Source organism: Trachypithecus francoisi, unplaced genomic scaffold (genome assembly GCF_009764315.1).
Source record: "Trachypithecus francoisi isolate TF-2019V2 unplaced genomic scaffold, Tfra_2.0 Contig01603, whole genome shotgun sequence".
Classification (NCBI taxonomy): domain Eukaryota; kingdom Metazoa; phylum Chordata; class Mammalia; order Primates; family Cercopithecidae; genus Trachypithecus; species Trachypithecus francoisi.
The window spans coordinates 443,805-468,111 of NW_022681445.1; the positions used below are offsets into that span (position 1 = coordinate 443,805).

At 37.4% G+C, this 24,307-nt stretch overlaps 1 long non-coding RNA gene and 1 pseudogene across 6 annotated transcripts in view; one reads left to right on the forward strand and one right to left on the reverse strand.

Moving 5' to 3' along the window:
• The window catches only part of LOC117074144, a 1,124,950-nt gene that overhangs the window by 170,077 nt on the left and 930,566 nt on the right, over nucleotides 1–24,307 (reverse strand). The window lies entirely within an intron of this gene.
• LOC117074129 lies at nucleotides 3,685–4,885 on the forward strand (annotated as a pseudogene).

A 24,307-nucleotide genomic window follows, 5' to 3' on the forward strand; every position in this document is an offset into this window, starting at 1 on the left:
CAATCCGATGCGTGTTTTATGGCTAAAGTAAAATAGGATATAAAGGAGAAAAGAAGGAGAAAGAGAATCTGCTTTTGTGGCTCCAACAGATCTTTCCAGTTTGTTTTCTCATAAAGTCCTCTGGGCGGGGAGCGGGGGGTGGGGGCGGGTGGGGAACACTATTTCTTTCCAGCAAGCTGCCCTTGCAAGAAGCTATGGGAAGTTATTGTTCTCCACCAGAATGCTGATGCTTCAAAAGATTAATCCAATCTTACAAGACAGCCAAGTTCTTTTGTCTTCACAGAAAGGAGCCTATAGACCTAGAACCCAGCAGACATGGTCATTTTAAAGAGCTTGGAAACTTTCAGGTGGGTTGAGATGTGACTGGGCTGTGGGCAGGACCATGGAATCAGCCAGCCACATCATTCAGTTTTGGGACTGGAGAGACTTTCTTAAGTCAAGGCTTTAAAATACAACATTTCCTACCTCAGGCAAAGCTTGGACAAAGTAGAGGTGCTTTTTTGTGGCTTTGAAATAAACATTAAACTCTGGTAATTTTCTCCTAGGTATGATGACTCTTGCTCTTACTCTCATGAGGGCAGACCTGTGGAGACCAGAGGTGAAAAGATTTTGGAATCAGGGGTCAGAACTGCGCTTGTCCTGCCAAAGCTTGCATGGAAGTTGTCACGCTTGTCAGCGAGCTATTTCAGTAGAAGGCTGGATCCTTTCCATCTGCCACTCCAGGTCCACCTTCTGCTTTTTTTCCATCCTGCTCTGTCCTAGCAGGTTGATTCTTATTGTCTGCTCCTATGGGTTCCCTTACTTTTTAGCTCCTAGTTGATTTTGGTCAGTGAAGCCCCAGGAAGAGCTAGGTAGGTAGGAGGAGAGGAGAATGAGATCAGGGTTTTTATTCCCTCATCTCCCTCCCTGCCCAGTCATTGTGGGTTGGCTGCCTCTACTGAAGGCTACAACTCCTGTTAGATTGCCTGTGCCCTTGTCTTTTCAGGCATAAGAGTCGTAACAGCTCCTTTATATGCTATTCCCAGAGGACTTGATTATCCATTGTTGGGTTCCTTTTAATAGTCCTTTGTGCCCATCTCTTTACTGCCAATGCTCACCTCTCAGGGGAGGAGGATTGATGGGTTCCTCTCACCAGATCTGCTTCCAGCACTCTAACCTGCTTCATGTTCAGACAAGAAAGTCAACCAGGGAGGCTGAGACGGGCGGATCACGAGATCAGGAGATCGAGACCATCCTGGCTAACCCGGTGAAACCCTGTCTCTACTAAAAAATACAAAAAACTAGCCGGGCGTGGTGGCGGGCGCCTGTAGTCCCAGCTACTCGGGAGCTGAGGCAGGAGAATGGCGTGAACCCAGGAGGTGGAGCTTGCAGTGAGCTGAGATCGGCCACTGCACTTCAGCCTGGGTGACAGAGCCAGACTCCGTCTCAAAAAAAAAAGAAGAAAAAAAAAAAAAAAAAAGAAAGTCAACCAATGTGATATGTTTTTCAGGAATACTGGAAGGATGTCCTGCAAAAAATACCTTCTATGCCCCACTTCCCTTGTAATGTCTTTATTAGGAGATTAAATATTTCATTCTATTTAGAGATAAGGTTTTAATTGCAAAGATCCTTAGGAGAGGCATCATAACCCATTCAATAGTTTAAGAATAATTGAGAGGATTAACATTAGGTGCTAGACATTGAGAAGAAAAAGGTTGTCCCTGATCTCAAGGAGTTTATACTGTAGGCCAATAATTGATACTAAATTCTTTCTTGGGGATTCAGGGGATCATGGCAGGCGGGAGGCAGGACTAGATTGCAGCTCCAGACAGAGCAGCATGCGGAGGCTTGCATTGTGAATTTTAGCTCCAGATCCACTGCAAGAAGATCCTTCCCTATCCACCCTGGTAGTGGAAAGCAAGGGCACATAATCTTGGGAGTTCTAGGGCCCCACCCACTGCTGGTTCCTCTCCACACTACTACAGCTGATGCTTTCTGGAAAGCGCCACCTCCTGGCAGGAGGCCAACCAGCACAAAAATAGAGCATTAAACCACTAAAGCTAAGGATCCTCACGGAGTCCATTACACCCTCCACCACCTCCAGTGGAACAGGTGCTGGCTGAGAGATCCATAGACGGTTCGCATCACAGGATTCTGTGCAGACAACCCCTGGTACCAGCCCGGAGCCAGGTAGACTTGCTGGCTGGCTAGACCCAGAAGAGAGACAACAATCACTGCAGTTCAGTTCACAGGAAGCCACATCTATAGGAAAAGAGGGAGAGTACTACATCAAGGGAACACCCCATGGGACAAAACAATTTGAACAACAGCCTTCAGCCCTAGGCCTTCCCCCTGACAGAGCCTCCCAAATGAGAAGGAACCAGAAAACACGTTCCTGAATTCCAGAAATAATTCAGGAGGTTAGTTATTAAGCTAATTAGGGAGGGACCGGAGAAAGGTGAAGCCCAAAGCAAGGAAGTCCAAACAATGATACAAGAAGTAAAGGGAGAAGTATTCACGGAAATAGACAGCTTAAGGAAAAATAAAAAATAAAAAATTCAGAAAACTGCTGACACACTTTTAGAAATGCAAAATGCTCTGGAAGGTCTCAGTAATAGAATTGAACAAGTACAACAAATAAATTCAGAGCTTGAAGACAAGATCTTCAAATTAACCCAATCCAACAAAGAAAAAAGAATAAGAAAATATGAACAAAGCCTCCAAGAAGTCTGGGATTATGTTAAATGACCAAACCTATGAATAATCGATGTACCTGAGAAAGAAGAGAATTCTGAAAGCCTGAAAAACATATTTGGGGGAATAATCAAGGAAAACTTGCCTGGCCTTGCAAGAGACCTAGACATCCAAATACAAGAAGCACAAAGATATCTTCGCCTGGGCACACTGTCATCAGGTTATCCAAATTTAAGACGAAGGAAAGAATCTTAAGAGCTGTGAGACAGAAGCACCAGGTAACCTGTAAAGGAAATCCTATCAGATTAACAGCAGATTTCTCAGCAGAAACCTAATAAGCAAGAAGGGATTGGGGACCTATCTTCAGCTTCCTCAAACAAAACAAGTATCAGCCAAAAATTTTGTATCCAGTGAAACTGAGTAACATATTGGAGGAAAGATACAGTCGTTTTTAGACAAACAAATGCTGAGAGAATTCACCATTACCAAACCACCACTACAAGAACTGCTAAAAGGAGTTCTATATCTTGAAACAAATCCTGTAAACACATCAAGACAGAACCTCTTTAAAGCATAAATAACACAGGACCTATAAAATGAAAATATAAAAGCAAAAAAAAAAAAAACAAAAAACCAAAGTACACAGGCAACAAAGAGCACAATGGAAGCAATGGTACTTCACATTTCAATACTATCATTGAATGTAAATGGCCTAAATGCTCCACCTAAAAGACACAGAACTACAGAATGGATAAGAACTCACCAACCATCTGCTGCCTCAGGAGACTCACCTAACACATAAGGACTCACATAAACTTAAAGTAAAGGGGTAGAACAAGGGATTTCATGCAAATGGACACCAAAAGCAACCAGGGGTAGCTATTCTTATATCAGATAAAACAAACTTTAATGTGGGCAAATTCAGGATCTCCGGCACTGTAGTGGTAGTCGCTGGCCCAAGTTAGAGGCCAACTGAGAAGTCTTTGCGCCTCAGATTTGTTGACCTACAGAATGCTTCAATATCCATATTTTTGTGGAATGTATAAAGAATATCTTTCATGTTGGTTAGAACCTGGCATACCTAATTTAGGTGTCTGGCCAAAAAGCATACACACTACAGCAGAAGAATATAAAGAATATGAAGCCCAGGAGCAAACAGATCAAACTCAAGCCTGGGATTTAAACGGATCTCAAGATAGAGATTTTGAAACTATGGCTAAATTACATATTCCAGTAATGGTGGATGAAGTTGTTCATTGTTTGTCACCACAAAAAGGACAGGCTTTTCTAGATATGACATTTGGTTCAGGAGGGCACATAAAAGCCATTCTACAAAAGGAGTCAGATATTGTTCTGTATGCAGACAAAACAGCTTATGCATTAACTGAACATCTTTCAGAGTTGTATCCTAAACAAATCCGAGCTATGCTGGGCCGGTTCAGCCAGGATGAAGCCTTATTAATGAAAACTGAAGTGCAGCCAGGGACTTTGATGGAGTTCTTATGGATCTTGGGTGTTCCTCCATGCAACTTGATACTCCCAAAAGAGGTTTTTCCCTTCAGAAAGACGGCCCCTTAGACATGAGCATGGATGGTGGCAGGTACCCTGACATGCCCACTGCTGCTAATGTTGGGAATGCTTTAGATCATCAGGCACTTGCATCTATCCTAAGAAAATATGGGGAGGAGAAGCATGCTAAGAAAATCGCTTCAGCACGCAGCATCTACCCCATCACCAGAACCGAGCAGCTTGCCAGCATCATTGCAGGAGCATTTCCTCCCTCTGTTATTTAGCAGGAAAAGACTTGCTACAGTGATCTACTCATATTGCCACCAAGACTTTCCAGGTTCTTCACATATTTGTGAACAATGAGCTCAATGAACTCTACACAGGACTGAAGACAGTTCAGAAGTTTCGGAGACCTGGTGGTCGCCTTGTTGACCTCTCCTTCCATTCACTAGAGGATCGCATCGTCAAAAGATTTTTGCTTGGAATAAGCATGACAGAAAAGTTTAACCTAAGTGTTAGACAGCAAGTGATGAAATCATTGCAACTGGGTTCAGATCATGAAAACATGGAAGAATTCTCTATGACAAGAGCTCCTTTAATGTGGGAATTGATACACAAGAAGATACTTAGTCCACAAGATCAGGATGTACAAGATAACCCCAGAGGGTGCTCAGCCAAGCTTAGAGGAACTATCAAATTATAAGTCACCATCATCTTATTCTTCAAAATTTTTTTCTCACAATTTCTCTCATCTTTACTCGTGTTATGTTCCTGAATGTCTTGATATAGGTTTAAGTGTGGGACAGTCTGAAAATTGATAGCATTTAGCATTTTTTTTTCCCTCAAAAAGAAACTGTAGGAAATATTACCATGACAAAGTTCCACTCAGGGAGCAGAAGCATCTCAAGACTGGAAAAATGTATTAATCTCTGCATCATATTGGACTCTTGAAATGCAATCCTTCCTCTGGCCAGGGAATTTTGTTTAAATAATACTATGTTGTATTTATCTAAATATGTAAACTCAACCTGTCAAATCATACCTGCATGTCCTAAATTTTGAAGTTAGATATTCGAATTTGCAACAGCCTTTGTCTGGCTCAAACAATGATCATTATGGATGAATTTTAATGTCCCTACTTGTGAATAATTACTGTAGCTTTCTCAAATGTAGGCTTTTTACAAATTTTAAATTTTAAAATATTGTTTAAATATGTGTTCTGACAAAATTCATTTTTCAAATTATAGTCTATTATTTTAAAGGGATTTTTCAGTATGATATGGGTCACTTTGTTCATATATAGCCAAGTAAAATGTAAAATCCTTACAAAGAATTGTTTCACAAAACTTCTATTTCATGTCAATTGTATTTATTTTAATAATAGCTCACAATGCCTTTAGAAAGTAATAAAGTCTCTTATTAGAATCTTGTATTTTTTAATTAAGCTAATCAAAATAATTCAGCCAAGTCTATTTGAAATAGAAAACTATTTACTATCGTAAAATCAATGCTTCCTTAATGGTGTTACAACTGTAACAAGGGTAAAAGTTTATTCAAGAAAGAGTACTTGGTAGAAGATTCTTTAACAAATTGATGAGACTGATTCATAATTCACATGTCAACTTTTTACATGTAATATATACTTCTAATTTATTCAGTTATTCAGCAATAACTGAAAGCAAAGTAAAAATGCAAAATCAAGCAAGTACTGAACTTGTCATTAGAAAAGCAAAGGTAAGTACAACATACATGGCCCACAGTCCACATCCTATAGAGTTTAGTAGAGGAAAATTATGTTAGATATAATCACAAAAATCACTATAAAATGGACACAGTGGCAAATACTACAAACAAGTCGTACATGGTACTATAAGAGCATCTAGTAAGGATTTTATCTGTTGTCAGAAACCAGGTATGAGAACATAATACTTGAATTGTGACCCGAAGGATGTGTTGGAGATAATTAGTCAAAGGGCACATGGGGTATGGAAAGGGGCATGTTGATTAACGGTACATATAAATAAATATTCTCTTAAATAGTTATCCTTGAAATCATATTTATACCATTGATTTGCTCAGTAAACTTTTTTTAAATACAGAAAAAAGATTCTCCATTATGGGTACAAATTTTAAGTTGGTGGGAATGAAATATCAGCATAACTGTATGGGCAAAATAGATAAGAATTAAATACATGAATTTACCTCAGACTTATTTTACTACCTCTGTAATATTTAACTTTAGTACCCAGGCTTGTTTACTACTTCTGCTTTACAGGCTTTATTTAAATCTGAACAATCCTACAGGGAAATCAGAATTAGAAAAAAAAAAAAAATCTGGAGAACAATATGCTTGAAATAGAAACAAGAGAATGCAATTAGGTTAATTCCCTGAATCCTGCTTGAACAATGTATAAATTTCTCTTTGCATGTAACACATATTTGTGAATGAGACATATTCCCCAAAAATTCTTATCCCTGTATGTGACTGGAAAATAAAAGATCACATCTGTATATTCAACATCATTCATCTATTTCATAAGTCATTTTTTCATCCTGTATAGTGTGGGATTTTTTATGTTAAATAGATACTGAATGGACTGGGTTGAACAGTGTCCCCCCAAAATTCATGTACTTCGTAGAGCCTCAGAATGTGACTTTATTTGGAAATACTGTCATTGGGGTTGTAAGTAGCTAAGATGAGGTCATACTGGAGCAGGGCAGGCCCTTAATCCAACATGACTGGTGTTCCTTATAAGAGACTATACGGCCAGTGTGGTGGCTCACGCCTGTAATCCCAGCACTTTGGGAGGCCAAGCCGGGTGAACAGCTTGAGGTACAGGAGTTCAAGACCAGCCTGGCCAATATGACAAAAACCCATCTCTACTAAAAATACCAGTTAATTTTTATTAGCCAGGCATGGTGACGTGTGCCTGTAATGTCAGCTACCCAGGAGGCTGAGGCACAAGAATCACTAGAATCCGGGAGGTGGAGGTTGCAGTGACCTGAGATTGTGCCACTGCACTCCAGTCTGAGCAACAGAACGAGACTCCGTCTCAAAAAGAAAAAAAAAAAAAAAAAAAGGAAGGAGAGAGAATACCACATGAAGCTAGAGCACAGATTGGAGTGATACATCATGGCAACCATCAGAAGATAGAAAAAATGCATGGAATAGATTCTCCCTCAGACTTCCAGGAGTTGCCAACCCTGCTAACATGATTTTGCACTTCTAGCCTCCAGAACGGTGACAGAATATATTTCCGCTCTTTTAAGGTACCCAGTTTGTGGTAAGTTGTTATAGCAATCCTAGGAAACTAATACTCTGACAGAAAAAAATCTTTAATAATATGCATGAGAAAAATCCTTCAATAAACACAAAATTGGTTTCAAAATGTTTTCATGTAAAAATAGATTAACTTTTCTGTAATTAGGCTGTGTTTTCTAGTCATTCTTGCCTGCTTCCTAGTCTTTGTTGTAGGATGCATAATAAAATACATGAATGAGCTTTAAATGGTTAACTTCGGAGAACGGTTTTGCGAAGTTCATACGGTACACAGAAATAAAAGCTGATGTTACAATGAATGTGCATTACTTTTCTAATAAAATATTTCTGAATCTCAAAAAAAAAAAAAAACCCACAAAACTTTAAAGCAACAGTGGTTAAAAGAGACAAAGAGGGACAGTATATAATGGTAAAAGGCCTTGCCCAACAGGAAAATATCATAATCCTAAACATATATGCACCTAATACCAGAGCTCCCAAAGTTATAAAAACAATTACTAATAAACCTAAGAATGAGATAGACAGCAACACAATAATAGCGGTGGGCTTTAATACTGCACTGACAGCACTAGACAGGTCATCAAGACAGACAGTCAACAAAGAAACAATGGATTTAAACTATACCTTGGAACAAATGGACTTAACAGATATATATAGAACATTTCACCCAACAACTGCAGAATACACATTCTATTCCACAGTGCATGGAACTTTCTCCAAGACAGAGCATATGTTGGGCCATAAAAAGAGCCTCAATAAATTTAAGAAAATTGAAATCGTAACAAGAACTCTCTCAGACCGCAGTGGAATAAAACTGGAAATCAACTTCAAAAGGAACCTTCAAAACCATGCAAATACATGGAAATTAAATAACCCGCTCCTGAATGAGCATTGGGTCAAAAATGAAATCAAGAAGGAAATTTAAAAATTCTTCGAACTGAATGACAAAAATGACATAACCTATCAAAACCTCTGGGATACAGAAAAGGTGGTGCTGAAAGGAAAGTTCAGAGCCCGAAGTGCCTACATCAAAAAGCCTGAAAGAGCACAAACAGACAATCTAAGGCTAGAGAACTAGAGAACTTAAGGAACTAGAGAAACAAGAAAAAAACCCAAACCCAGCAGAAGAAAGGAAATAACCAAGATCAGAACAGAACTGAATGAAATGGAAACAAACAAACAATACAAAAGATAAATGAAACAAAGGGCTGGTTATTTGAAAAGATAAATAAAATTAATAGACCATTAGCAAGATTAACCAATTAAAGAAGAGAGAAAATCCATATAACTTCACTAAGAAACTAAACAGGAGACAATCTAAGGTCACACCTTAAGGAACTAGAGAAACAAGAACAAACCAAACCCAACTCCAGCAGAAGAAAGGAAATAACAAAGATCAGAGGAGAACTGAATGAAACTCAAACAAACAAACAAACAAACAAAAAATATGAAAGATAAATGAAACAAAAAGCTGGTTATTTGAAAAGATAAATAAAATTGATAGACCATTAGCAAGATTAACCAAGAAAAGATGGGAGAAAATCCAAATAACCTCACTAAGAAACGAAACAGGAGATATTACAACTGACACCACTGAAATACGAAAGATCATTCAAGGCTACTATGAACACCTTTATTCACATAAACTAGAAACTCTAGAAGAGGTGGATAAATTCCTGGAAAAATACAAACCTCCTAGCTTAAATCAGGAAGAATTTGATAGCCTGAACAGACCAATAACAAGCAGCAAGATTGAAATGGTAATTTAAAAATTACCACCAACAAAAAAAAAAGCCCAGGAATAGATGGATTCACAGCAGAATTCTACCAGACTTCAAAGAAAAAGTGGTACCAATCCTTTGACACTATTCCACAAGATAAAGAAGGAACCCTCTCTAATTCATTCTATGCAGCTAGCATCACCCTAGTACCAAAACTAGGAAAGGACATAACCAAAAAGAAAACTACAGACCGATAACCTTGATGAACATAGATGGTAAAATCCTTAACAAAATACTAGCACTCTTCCAGTCTTTGGGAAGCTGCTGATGACAAAGCAAAAACACCTCACTGTACCCCAGGACTCCAGGGGCTACATTAGGAGAGGGTAACCATGTCAGATGACCTGGAGAATGATCACAAAATTGGGCAATTATTTGACCAGGGCATTTTTAGAGGGCACCTACCTTGCAGCTTATCAAGGATGTATGATTCTATGTAATGAATCATGTACCTACTAGCAGGCAGAACTTCTAGGAATTCCCATGATTTATATAAAAGACTATCGACACTTCCAAGCTGTGATCTACCCAAGCCCTTGGCCCACTCCCTCAAGGAGTTTGGGCTGTGAGAGAGACCCACACATCCTCAGGTCCTGGTCTCCCAGCCTCAAGAGATTCTGCCCAAACACCAAACTAAAACCATTTTGTACATTCATTGCCAGATGTCTGATGTCCTTAAAAGTGTATAATTTTCAGCTTTTGTGGCTGAATCCTTAAACGGGCTCTTGATTTCCATAGTCTTTGAATTGTAACAAGATTTCAAAGGAAGAGATCTCCACATCGAGGGTTTGAGCACAGTTTGAAAGGAGTGCTTAGTTGCAGCCATTAGTCCACCAGCAGGAAACTAGCAGGCTGCCATCACATGCAGCCCCACATTAGCAGCAAATGTAGGTTCTCAAGGGGAACACTAGGAAGACATTATTCTACACAGAGCCTGGATTACTGCCTGTGTTGTAATGCAAAATAGAATCTGTGAAAGGAACAACGCATGGGTCTTAAACCCCTGTCTTAAAAAAGAATCTCAAAAAAAAAAAAAAAAAAAAAAACAGATGCGAATGGAGGCCTTCACTTTTCTGAGTTGTATCACCACTGTTGCTATGGTTCTCTTCTCTGCCATTACCATCTCATGGTTGTTCTAAGTTCACACCTTTGGTCAAGTGATTCCTGATACTTGGTGAAAACCAAGACACAATTATGAAAGCAGTGCCTTTCCTCTGACTGACTGGAGGCATCCTTTCCATTGAGTTGGACTTCTGATTTTACTTTGTTCCCATTTGTCACCCCATCTCTGTTGATTACGCCTTCTAAATTAATTCTTCTGCCCATATGACTTAGTCTCCTACTGCTGACTCCTCTCTTCACATAACCTCATCTGTTTGAATTCCCTAGTGTCAGTTATTGCTTGGGGAACAAAGGAAATGGAATGGCTTCTTATATTTATCTCATTTTTTTTTTTCCCGTGGGAGACTTCTGAGCGGGAGCTTTGGCCTATTCAGAAGTATACAGTATTCACAGACATGTACGAAGTCTGCCCCCTGACATTTAATCCTTAAAATTATTCTTCGTAGTCAACTCTAGTCAACTCTGGAAATTTCTCAGGTCACTTAAAATGAGGCTAACTCATTCTCGGGATCTGGTGTTCCAGATGATCAAGTGTTGCTATTCTTCAGTTTCAGCCTCTTCCACTGAAGTTTCAGCAGGAGTTGACATTGCTTTCCCATGCCTTCTCAAAATTCATTACAACCTTGGGAAGGTCACTGCTGGAACATCCCCAAAGTCTGGAGCCTTGGAATCTGAAAAGGTACACAGCAGCAGCCATTCACCTGCACTCTAACCTTCCATGTTATCAGATCTGTCATTGTGTTGAAAAGTCATATTGTGATGTGGAGTTTAACTGTTGTCCTCATCTTTTACAAAGGGGGAGAGAGGCCTGAGGAGGCTTGGGTTATAGTTTCCACTGACCAGCTGTGCAGGCTTGAACAAACAGCTTTTCTCTGTCTCTCAGTCTGTAAAATGAAGTGGTTTGATGTTTGATAAAATTCTATACAGTTTGAAATTATTCTTTCTCTTAAATTTCTGCGTGGAATTTATTTTCCTCGCTTATAAAACAGTTGGCATTTCCAAACTGTAGTCCTCACTGTATTCTTTCCCAGTCTTTTCCTATTATTCTAATTGTCTTTGTTTTTGGGTATCATATCTTCCCGTTTAACTTGTTAAAACATTTTTATCTATGATTTATTAGTGTATCACTTTTTGTATATAACATTCAAAATATTTTTAGTATTGGTGGAAAATTTTAAAATTCCTTCTTTAGTTATATTATGCTAGTGAATTTTTGTTGAAGTGTAACATGTATGCAGAAAAGTAGTAATAAGCATAAGGTTGAACTGTCACCAAGTAAATCTCACTTAATTATAACCCAGATCAAGAAACCATTTAACAAGCTTCCCAGAATCCCCCTCTATGCCCCATTCCATTAACTCACCTCCCCCTCCTCAAGGGTGACCACTCTGCAGACATCTAACACTATATATTTGTTTCACCTGTATCTAAACTTTAAATAAGTGGAATCATATTGTATATGTTGTCTGGGGTTTGGCTTCTTTCACATTATGTTTTGAGATTCACATATGTTATTATGGAGGGACTATAATTTTTTATTCTCGTTGCTGTAGAGCAGTTAACTTTTCAAATGATTTTCTTAAACTAGCATCAGAATTTCCGTTCTGTGTTCTTAGACCAAATAAATGCTGATGACGTCTCTATGGGGAAAGAGTTTATATGCTAGAAAGTATCGCATCGGAATGATATGTTTTAACTTCTTTCCACCTGTGACCATGGTAACTACTGGAAATGCTGGAGAGTGTGGTGCTCAAAAGAAGCTACCAGACTATTTTCTAGATATTTCAGAGGATCCCAGAATGTCCTCATAATTTATGGAAATGTAGACCTTAATCCATTTCACTGATCAAAGTACCTGATCCAAAAATCAGGCCTTACTCCATTTCACTGATCAAGGTGCCTACAACATATAAACTCCATTATGTATTTTGTTACCAATCTTGTTTTGGAAATAGACAGAATATGAAAGCACATAATCAACAAAATATGATCAATAGATCGAATAACTCCTGGTGCTCCAGGGTGGGGACAGGAACACAATGAAGAAGAAGTAACAATGTAGTAGTTGACTCCTCCGGAAGAAAAAAGTCTAATAAGCAAAGAGCAAGTCTGGGCTTAGTGCACACACTCAGGACATTCTGAGTTCAAGTTTGAACTTGTGTATAATTGGCCATGCCTTTGAAAAGTCAGTTGGTTGATGCTTCCAAGGAAAGAGTTTTCAATACAATCAACATTGCTACTTGTCAAGATTATATATGCTAGTGATAGATTTGATGCCCTACCAAGATGGGAATTATTCATGTGAAAAGTCTGAAAGCTCATAGTAGAAGTACAATCTCAAGCTATTTGTCGAAAATGCCCAATTTCTCCTGTACGTGTTTACAAAGATTTGCCCTAATTTCTGTCGTGCTTTTTTACCTTTCTGTTGAGGGACAATTAGTTGTTAATTTCTTCCTTTAGTATTTTTTAGCAATCTCCAAAGTGAATCAAAAAGTCAGATTCACTCCCTTTAGATAAAAGAACCTGGACATTTTCTCTTCTTTCTTGGTTGTGGGCAAAGATTTCTTTCTTTTACTCATTTCCTTCTATCCATCAGGAGTTAGGATGAAGGCAGCATATTTATTTGATGTAGAATAAGTGGATAACTCAGAATCCTTTTAAAATGTTATCCGTTTAAAAGGTTAGTAGTCCCATACCCTTCAAGGTTTATCTGTCAGGCACTTCGGGGAGGGGGCCAGTAAATAAATCTGTAGAGGCTCATGTGAGTTGGGGCCATCTGTGCCCTAGACAAGTGAATGCTTCAGGCTTAGAAAAGGTTTCAAACAAACTGACTTCAAATGTTTTTTTTCACTGGAAACAGGACTGTGGATTTGATACTCTACAATAGGGCATACCCTGAGAGTTGTGAAGTAGGATACGGGGGAATGATTGATTTATTTGGTAAATAAAAAGTGGGACAAAGGAGAGGAGACTAGGATTCTTAAAGTTCAGTTTAACAAAGTCAGAAACAAAAAAAAAAAAAAAGGAAATATAAATGACACCACAGAAATACAAAAGATCATCAGAGAATATTAGGAGTGACTATACACTAACAAACTGGAAAACCTAGGGAAAAAGGATAAATTCCTGGACACATACAACCTATAAAGACTGAATCAGGAAGAACTAGAAAACCTGAACAGATCAATAATCAATAGTAATCAGTAACAAGATTGAATCAGTAATAAACAGTCTCCTAACAAAAATAATGCCCAGGACCAGATGGCTTCACTGCTGAATTCTACCAAGCTTATAGAGAAGAACCAACACCAATTCTTTTCCAACTATTCCAAAAAGTTGAAGAGAATTCTCCCTAACTCATTGTTCATGGCCAGCATTAACCCAATACCAAAACCAAACAAGAACATGACAGAAAAAGAAAACCACAGGCCAATATTCCTGATGAAAACAGATGCAAAAATACAAACTACTAGCAAATTGAATTCAATAGCGCATCAAAAAGACAATACAAGCTGGCCATGGTGGCTCATGCCTGTAATCCCAGCACTTTGGGAAGCCAAGGTGAGAGGAGCGCTTGAGGCCAAGAGTTCAAGACCAGCCTGGGCAACATAATGAGACTGTGTCTCTACAAAATAAAAATTAAAAAAATTTTGGTACACACCCCTAGTCCTAGCTACTCAGGAGACTGAGGTGGGAGGATTGCTTGAGTCCAGGATTTCAAGGTTACAGTGAGCTATGATCATGCCACTGCACTCTAACCTTGGCAAAAGAGCAAGATCCTGTCTCTAAAAAAATTAAAATAATAAAATTAACTAAAAGATAATATAAAAGGATCAAGTGAGATTGCATCCCATACAAGGGTAGTTCAATATGCATAAACCAAGAAACATAATACATCACATCAAGAGAATGAAGCCAAAAACCATATCATCTCACAGATGCAGAAAAAGCATTTGATAAAATCAACACTGCCTCACGATAAAAATGCTCAACAAACTATGCATAGAAGGAAAATATCTCAACATAATAAAGGTCATATATGACAGTCTCACAGCTAACATCACACTGAATGAGGGAAAACTAAAAGCCTTTCCTCTAAGAACTGGAATAAGACAACAATGCCCACTCTCACCGTTCATATTCAACATAGTACTGGGAGTTGTAGCCAGAGCAATCAGGCAAGAGAAAGAAATAAAAAGAAAACTACATCCAAATTGGAAAAGAGGAAGTCCAATTGTTCTTCTTTGCAAATGACATGATCTTACATTTAGAAGAACATAATGACTCCACCAAAAAACTCTTCGATCTTATAAGCAAATTCAGTAAAGTTGCAGGATACAAAATCAACATGCAAAAATTAGTAGCATTTCTGTGGAGACCAGCTCGGTAGGGGAGACCCTAACCCAGCGGCGCTAGAGGAATTAAAGACACACACACAGAAATATAGAGGTGTGAAGTGGGAAATCAGGGGTCTCACAGCTTTCAGAGCCAAGAGCCCCAAACAGAGATTTGCCCACTTATTTATTAACAGCAAACCAATCATTAGCATTGTTTCTATAGATACTAAATTAACTAAAAGTATCCCTTATGGGAAATGAAGGGATGGGCTGAATTAAAGGAATAGGTTGGGCTAGTTAACTGCAGCAGAAGCATGTCCCTAAGGCACAGATCACTCATGCTATTGTTTGTGGCTTAAGAATGCCTTTAAGTGGTTTTCCTTCCTGGGTGGGCCAGGTGTTCCTTGCCCTCATTCTTGTAAACCCACAACCTTCCTCGTGGGTGTTAGGGCCATTATGAACATGTTACAGTGCTGCAGAGATTTTGTTATGGCCAGTCCTGGGGCCCGTTTATGGCCTGATTTTGGGGGGCTTGCTCTCAACAATTTCTATACACCAATAATGAAATAGCTGAAAAAAAACAAGAAGACAATCTCATTACAACAGCTACAAAAAAATGCCTAGGAATAAATTTAACCAAGGGGGCAAAAGACCTCTACAAGGAAAATGACAAAACACTGATGAAAGATAGTGAAGAGGACACAAACAAATGGAAAGATACCCCATGCTCACACATTAGAATAATTAATATTGTTAAAATGCCTATACTACCCAAAGCAATCTACAGAGTCAATGCAATCACCATCAAATACCAACATCATTTTTCACAGAAAATAAAAAACAATCCTAAAATTTATGTGGAACCCAAAAAGTACCTGAATACCAAAGCACTCTTGAGCAAAAGGAACGATGCTGGAGGCATCACACTACTTGACTTCAAAATGTATTACAAGGCTACTGTAACCAAAACAGCATGGTACTAGTACAAAATAGACACATATGGACCAATGGAACAGAATAGAGAATGCTGAAATAAATCCACATATTTGCAGCCAACTGATTTTTGACAAAGGCACCAAGAACATACATGGGGAATGGACACCCTCTTCAATAAATGGTGCTGGGAAAACTGGATATCTATACACAGAAGAATGAAACTAGACCCCTATCTCTCACCATACACACACAAGAAAACCCATCAAAATTGATTAAAAAGCTTAATATAAGACCCGAAACTATAAAACTACTGAAGAAAATGTAAGGGAAACACTACAGGACATCGGTCTAGGCAAATATTTTATGGCTAAATCTCAAAAGCATAGGCAACAAAAACAAAAATGGACAAACGGGATATTAAACTAAAAAGCTTCTGCACAGCAAAGGAAACAGAGTAAAAAGACAACCTGTGGAATGGGAGAAAATATTTTCAAACTATTCATCTGACAAAGGAGTAATATCCAGAATATACAAGGAGCTCAAACAACTAACTCAACAGCAAAAAAGTAATAATCCCATTAAAACATGGGCAAATGATATAGACATCTCTTAAAAGATGACATGTAAATGGCCAACAGGTATGTGAAAAATTCTCAATATCACTAATCATCAGGAAAATGCAAATCAAAATCATAATGAGGTATCATTTCATGCCAGTTAGAGTGGCTATTATTAAAAAGACAAAAAATAATAGATGCTGGCAAGGATTCAGAGAAAAATGAAGTCTTATTATACATATTGGTGGGAATGTAAATTAGTACAGCCATTATGGAAAACAATATGAAGATTTCATAAAAAACTAAAAATAGAACTACAGTATGATCTGGCAATCCTACTACTAGGTATGTATCCAAAGGAAAGGAAATCAGTATGTCAGAGGGATACCTGCACCCCATGTTTACTGCAGCACTATTACAATAGCAAGCTGTGGAATCAACCTGAGTGACAATCAACAGATTAATGGGGATAAAGAAAATGTGGTATATATACACAATGGAATACTACTTGGCCATAAAAAATGAAATCTTGTCTTTTGCAGCAACATGGATAGAACTGGAGGTCATTGTGTTTAGTGAAATAAGCCAGCCAGAACATATGTTCTCATACGTTCTCACTCATGTGTGGGAAGTATAAAAGTTAGTATCAAGATAAAGAGTGGAATGATAGGTATCTGAGGCTGGGAAGGGTGTGTATGCACAGAGAATGAAGAAAAGTTGGCTAACGGCTACCTACATTCAGTTAAATGGAAGGAATAAGTGCTAATGTTTGACAGCAGAGTAGGGTGACTGCAGTTAACATCAATGTATTGTATGTTTCAAAACAGCTAGAAGAGAGGACTTGAAATGTTCCAACACATATAAATAATAAATACTCAAGGTGATAGATACCCTAAATACCCTGACTTAATCACTGCACATCCTACGCATGTAACAAAATACCATATACACCCTATAAAATGTACCTATATTTCAATAAAAATGCAACTTAAGGTCTAGATTGCAATCAAATCCTGTGTTTGTGATTATTAGAAATCATCATCTACTTCCCCTTCCAATTTTCCCTATTTCCTTTAACATTGGTTTATTTTTTCATTTTATTTACAACTTTCGAGATTTTAAAAGGCACCAGGCACTATTTACTACTATTATTACTACTATAATACTACTAACTAACAAATGTGTATGAATGCTTACTATATGTCAGGTAAAGTGTCAATTGCTTCACATATGTTATTTATATAATCCCCTCAATAATCCAATGAGAGAGATATTATGTCCAACTTACAGATGAAGAAACTGAGGTTCAGAGTTGTTCAGCAACTTGCCTGATACAACCCCACTAGTAAATGCTAGAGATAGCATTCGAACCCCAGCAATCTTACAACAGAACAAATGGCAAAAACTGCAGTTACTTGTACCAACTTAACATTATTACCAACTTTTCCCTATTTCCTACGTGCAACTTCTGAGGATTATTTTCAAGTGAATACACATTTCATTATTTTTCTTAATTTTCAGCCTCAAATACACTTCTATGGATTCCATTTATTTATTGCTTTATGTGTCACGTAAAACCACATCCTAGTTAAATCCCACATCTACCTAAATGTGGATTCCAAGAATCTAAGGAATACCATTATGTGTAAAGCCCCCAGGGGTATTAAAAAGAAGAAATAAATCTGTCCTCTGATCAGGGAGTTACGATATGTACACCAAATAACTCCAAAGTCAATGTGTTAAGTTCAAAAAGATGTTACAGATAAAAATTATGGGAATTTAGATGGAAGCAGCATTTGGGTCGAAAATTAAAAGTAAGTAGGAATTTGACATAAAAAGAAATAGAGTTCACTCCATTATGTATGGAGGCACAGTTACAAGGAATAGAAGGACATATTCACAGAACTGGATGCAATACATTTATCTGACTGGGGTACAGGCTGTGTCAGTGGCATACTCGAGCTGTACCTGCACTGAAACGCACCACTCTTTCTCCACCCCAATGTTCCTTTCAAATGGTATCTTTACTAAAATGAAACTCATATATAATAATAATAATGAACTGGGGTCTTTTTATCATAGTAGGATTCTGACTTTTTGATATCTATATTATAAAAGGATTTACATATGGTTAGCATATCTACTTTTCTGAAGCAAGTATATGATATACTTTAGAAGAATTTTTAGCAGGATTTTTTAAAAAAATGGTTTAGCTTAATTTTTGGCTAATCAGATTCAATGTACTATGCTGGAAAGATGATTTTCAGTTAGAAGATCTGAGTTTTCATCAGTTTCTAGTTGTACAATCTTAGGCAAACACTGAGCCTCCAGACCCCAGCTTTGTCATTTGTGAAACTGGGTAATAGTAATGCTTGGCTTGCCTTCCTAGGTAGTTGTGAGGGCCAAATACATAATACATGGACTCGAAAAACATCTACAAATTCTAGTTGCTAATTAACCAGTAAAGTAAATTATTTGGTAGATGTCACTCCAGAGTCATTCTGGTTAATTGGTATTTGATTCCACTCATCTTGTTCCTGCTGTTAAGGTCTTCCAGTGTCATCATATCTCTGAACACATTTAACAATTACCTTCACAATCATACATAATTTCTTATTCATACAGAGTTCATATCTCTATAGGGTGTATTCTCTGCTTCTATATTTTTTATGGTTGTAGTCAGAATTAGTTCTTTCATGCAGTATCTAAATTTATGTGAGTGTGTGAGGAAAAGAGTATGTTATGAAAGCAAATGAGAAGGAGAAAAACTCCTCACAGATAATGAACAGAAACAGCAGATGAATGCCACTGAGAATTTCTCTCTGGAAGGTAATAAATGTATTCAATATACTTGTATATATCAGGTACTAGATTAGTCACAAATAAGGTGGTAAGTACTCCAGGTTTAGCTTGAGAGGCCACTAGTCTGTTTTGTGAGATTTCTAAAATCTCATCTATTTGGATCTTGGAGTTTGAGAAGATGCATCATCTTAAAAGCTATAGTAGAACTCATTTGTTTAAGCTACTTACTGAGATTGTTTAAGGTCTGTGAGTTGTTTTTTAAAAGCTATGTTGGTAAGGCCAATGATGCGAATTCAAATTTACTGAGGCTTTATTCTAAACATCACTCCAGATTCAATCCTGGGAAACTGCTTTGCAAGTATGGAATGGAAAAGAGACTAAAATAAAGCGTGAAGGGCAAAAAACGAAGTATGCAGCCAATTTCCGGTTTGCATTATAACCTAATTAGGATGGCTCAAGAGAGTCTTATATTTTCTGCATATGAAGGGACAGTGAAGATAGAACACAGAGGTGATCTTCAAAAAAATCCAGTGTAGTAGCTTGAGCCTAGGAGAGGAAACTGACGAGAGAAACCACTTCAGTTGTTTCAAGTAAGTTGTGGCCTGTAGAGAAGGCTGCAAGGTTTATAGAAGACTCAGAAAGAATCACAGCATTTTAGACCTAGAACATCCTCATTTTTCAAGTGAGTGAACTACGAAGGGTTAAAGGGCTTACCAGGAACAATGTCCTTGATAATACCGCAGCTGGTACCATTCGTGGGATTTCTCCAATTTCAGGTGATGACTTTCTCATAAAATGTTACAATTGTTTTCTTTTGTGATTCTCTCTCAAGCTTTATGTCAACACAGTCCTAACTATCTCCGATGTGGTGTCTTCAGGCTACCTTTTAAAATCCAGGCAACTAAAGTTCCTTTATTTCACAAGTATTTATTGAAGGACTTCTTTATGCCAGGTCCTGTGCTAGCTGCAGCTGACACAATGGTGAATAAGACATAGTAATGCAAGCATACTTCAGTTATGAAAAATCATCACAGATGGACAATCTTTCACTACAAGTTTATACAGTGTATGTAAATTCAATGGAAATCAAATTTGGGATTATAAAGTGATCCAATCATCTGCAATGTACCACTTCAATCATCTGCAATGTACCACTTCTCTGATTCAAATCATCCAAAGGAAAAAAGCTTATTAGATATAGCTTAGGGATGGTGAAGGTTCATTGTTTCCCTTTCACGTTTCTTACTGAGGTGGTCTAATGGGCGAAAAGCAATGCTCAGTTTGCACTTTTATAAATTTATGTCCCTGAAGTTTGGATGCAAAATGAATTCATTTTTGGTAGGACTTCCCAGGAGATTTGGTTGCTTCAAGATTATGTTCCAAATAGATTTAAGAATCTCAAAAAATAATGAAACTGTCCTATTCATGGCCCTGCCACCTGACTCCACCAATTCATACCTGCCTGAGCCAAAAGTAAAGCAAAATAATACAAACACATTTCCAACCCTAAGTAGCATCCTGATGCCCACTGTTGAGTCTGAATACCCTATTTAAAGCAAAACCACAATTTGCACATTCAGTCAATGAAAGCCCCACCCCCAAATGTTTTTGTAAGATTGCTGAAAGTGTAAACCAGCTTGAAATTTGAAACCTTTTAAAAATGTAAGGATGAGTAGAAAATTCTGTCATCTTGAGAAAAGCAAAGAAAATAATGAAGACATATTGTCTTCAAAAATATCTCTCAACTTTCATAGGTTTCAAGTAGAAAGGCTTATTTAAAATATTCTGAAAAACTTTTTTTCAGAATTCATATAATAATTATCACTGTAACATATTGTTCTAGATTTTTCATAAGGAGCTCATGACATCAAAGAGCATTAAACACACTACTTCTGTGCACACCTGGTAAGTGTGGTGCAAGACTTCTATAAAGAAGCTACTATCAACTCAGGGTTCACAGGGCTCCACCTCAGACCAAACTTTCTCTAGGAATAATAGTGACATTAGGGAATTCTCAGTGAATAACACTGTAAGATTTTGGATCTTAACATTTTATCTTTTGCAGTATATCAATCATCACTTTTCATTAATAAAACAGCCTTTGTATTTTTCGTCCATTGCTTTCAAGTTAGGATAGTCAAGGGGATCTCACTGTTCTGTCCAGTGGTGACATTTGCTAGAAGAACAAATGATTGTTGAAGAGCTCCTAAACCAATTGGACAGCTTAAAGATAATTAGCCTCTTTGAACTAACCATATGTCATAATAACTCTGCACTTTGTCAAAAGAGCCACAATCAATGGTCAGATCAAAATGCATATTCCCATAGTACACAAGAAAAAGAAAGATGTGGATGCTTTTGGCTTAAAAAATAGTTTACTATTTTCTGATTACAAAAAAATTATCCACAAAATAATAAACACATGACTACAAAAAGAAAAGTATCCATAATCTTACCATCCAAAGGCGACCTTATTAACATGTTGTTATATTTCCTACCACACTTGTTTTAGGCATATTTTCCCTAATTGAGATCATCCCATAGATCTAATTTTATTGTCTGCATTTTCATAAAATTATAAAACACATTTTCTCACTCTTCACATACGTAATTTTAATGGCCGCATAATCTTTCACCTTACAGGTGTACCATAATTTATTTAGAAATCCCTTTTATTATTGAACATATATGGTGGGGTTTTTGTTTGATTTTGTTTTGTTTCTTAGTGAAGCTGTGTAATATCTTTGGCTACAAGTAATCTTTGAACAGAAACTCTTGATAGCAATAGGCAGTGAGATAATAGGGTGGGAACACTTGAATACAAAAAAATAAATTTCTGGTGTTTATCATCAGTCTATCAATTCTATCTCACCTTCTTCATTCAACTGATAATATTAATTAACTGATGCAGTATGTAAGACTCCAACGTAGAAAGCTACAACTGATGATCTGGAATAAAACTGGAATATTGGATCAAATACTTATTGCATTTTCATTTGTCTACTGGATAACTTTACAGCTTTGTCTCCTATTTTGAAGATAACTGTGGCTCAAATGCAAAGAGATGCCAACATTGGTGAATATCTAGCAATGTCTTTATTCATGGCTCTGCTTCCTGACTGACATCCTCTGCTTTCCCATTTTCAGGTTTAAGAAGTTTTTCTTTCTTTTTTCTTGTTTTCTTGTTTGGGCTACAAATTTATTTATTTTTTTCACATTTTTTTTTTAATTTTTAAATTTTTGTGGGTACATAGTAGACACATATTTATGGATACATGAAATGGGAAAAATGAATTCTTAGAAGGGGATTGCTGGATGAAAGAATACATGCATATGTAATTTTAATAGGTGATACAAAATTCCTCTCCTTAGCAGTTGTTTTATTTTGCATTTTCACCACCACTATATTAGAGTTACTTTTAATTTGGTTACTTCACTCATTAAGGAGTCACTACAGTATAAAGTCCCTCCAGATTCACAGTAATGAAGAAGATATGGAGGTAGCTATGGAAAACATGGACGCCAGCTTGTGATGGTAGCCAAGATTCTGGAGGCCTAAATAGAGAGTTAAGCATCACTTCTTAAAATAATTTCATGGACTGGAAGAGTTAACACTGTTAAAATGGCAATACTCCTCAAATTAACCTATACATTAAACATCCATCAAAATTCAAATTGCCTATTTGGGGGCAGAAATTGACAAGCTAATCCTGAAATTCATATGGGAATGCAAGAGACCCAGTAGAGCCAAAAACAATCTTGAAAGAGAAGAACAAGATTGGAGGAGTCACACTTCCAAATTTCAAATCTTACTGCAAACCTACAGTAAAGACAGTATAATACTGGCACAAGGACAGACATAGATCAATGGAACAGAATTAAGAACACAGAAATAAACCTGTACATCTATACTGAATTGATTTTTGACAAGAATCCCAAGACCACTCAATAGAGAAAGAAAAGTTGTCGTAACAAATAGTGTTGGGAAAACTGGATATCCACAGTCATTAAAAAAAAAATGTAACAAAAACGTATACGTAAGAGCTAAAACTATGAAACTCTCAGAAGAAAACACAGGGGTAAATCTTTCTGACTTTTTATTAGCATTGTTTCTTAGATATGACACCAAAACCCAAGCAACCAAAGGAAAAGTAGACAAATTGAACTTCATCAAAATTAAGCTTTTGTAACCTTTCGTGCTTCAAAGGACACCATGAGTGAAGTGAAACGACAACCTATAAAATGGGAGGAAATATTTGGAAATCATGCATCTGATAAAGGTCTAGTAACCAGAATAAAGAGCTCTTATGACTCATCAACAAAAGGACAAATAACCAACTTGAAAATGGGCAAAGGACTTGAATGGACATTTCTCCAAAGATATACGGATGGAAAATAGGTACACGCTCAACATCATTCGTCATTAGGGAAATGCAAATCAAACTACAATGTGATATCACCTCACACCCACAAGAATAGTTATAATGAAAGAAAGAAAACAGAAAATACACTTGGTGAAAATGTAAAGAAGTGTGAACCTTCATATATGCTAGTGGGAACGTAGAATGGTGAAGCTTCTGTGAAAAACAGTTTGGCAATAACTCCGAAGGTTAAATACGGAGTTACCATATGACCCAGAAGTTCTACTGCTAGTTATATACCCAAAAGAATCTCAAACATACAGTCATGCATCGCTTAATGCTGAGATACATTCTGAGAAATGTGTCATTAGATATTGTTGTTGTGTGAACATCATAGAGTGTACATACACAAACCTAGATGATATAGTCTACTACACACCTAGGCTACTATGTAATAGCAGTAACGTTAATGACTTTCATGATCTGAGAAGCCTGTGCTTCAAAACAAGAGGTCTCAGTAGTGGGCCGGGCTCGGTGGTTCATGCCTGTAATCCCAGCACTTTGGGAGGCTGAGGCAGGCGGATCACCTAAGGTCACAAGTTCGAGACCAGCCTAGCCAACATGGCGGAACCCCATCTCTACTAAAAACACAAAAATTAGCCAGGTGTCATGGCACCCATCTTTAATCATAGCTACTAGGGAGGCTGACGCATGAGAATTGTTTGAACCTAGGAGGTGTAGGTTGCAGTGAGCCAAGATCACACCACTGCACTCCAGCCTGGGTGAGAGTGAGACTCCATCTCAAAAAAAAAAAAAAAAAAAAATTAAAAAAGTAGTCTCAGTAGCAGAACTTTCAACCACAAACCTTGAATCACTTCATGGGTGCCCATCACCATATCACACATTCGAAGAGCACATTATCTTTTTGTAAAAGCCTAAAATGAGAAAG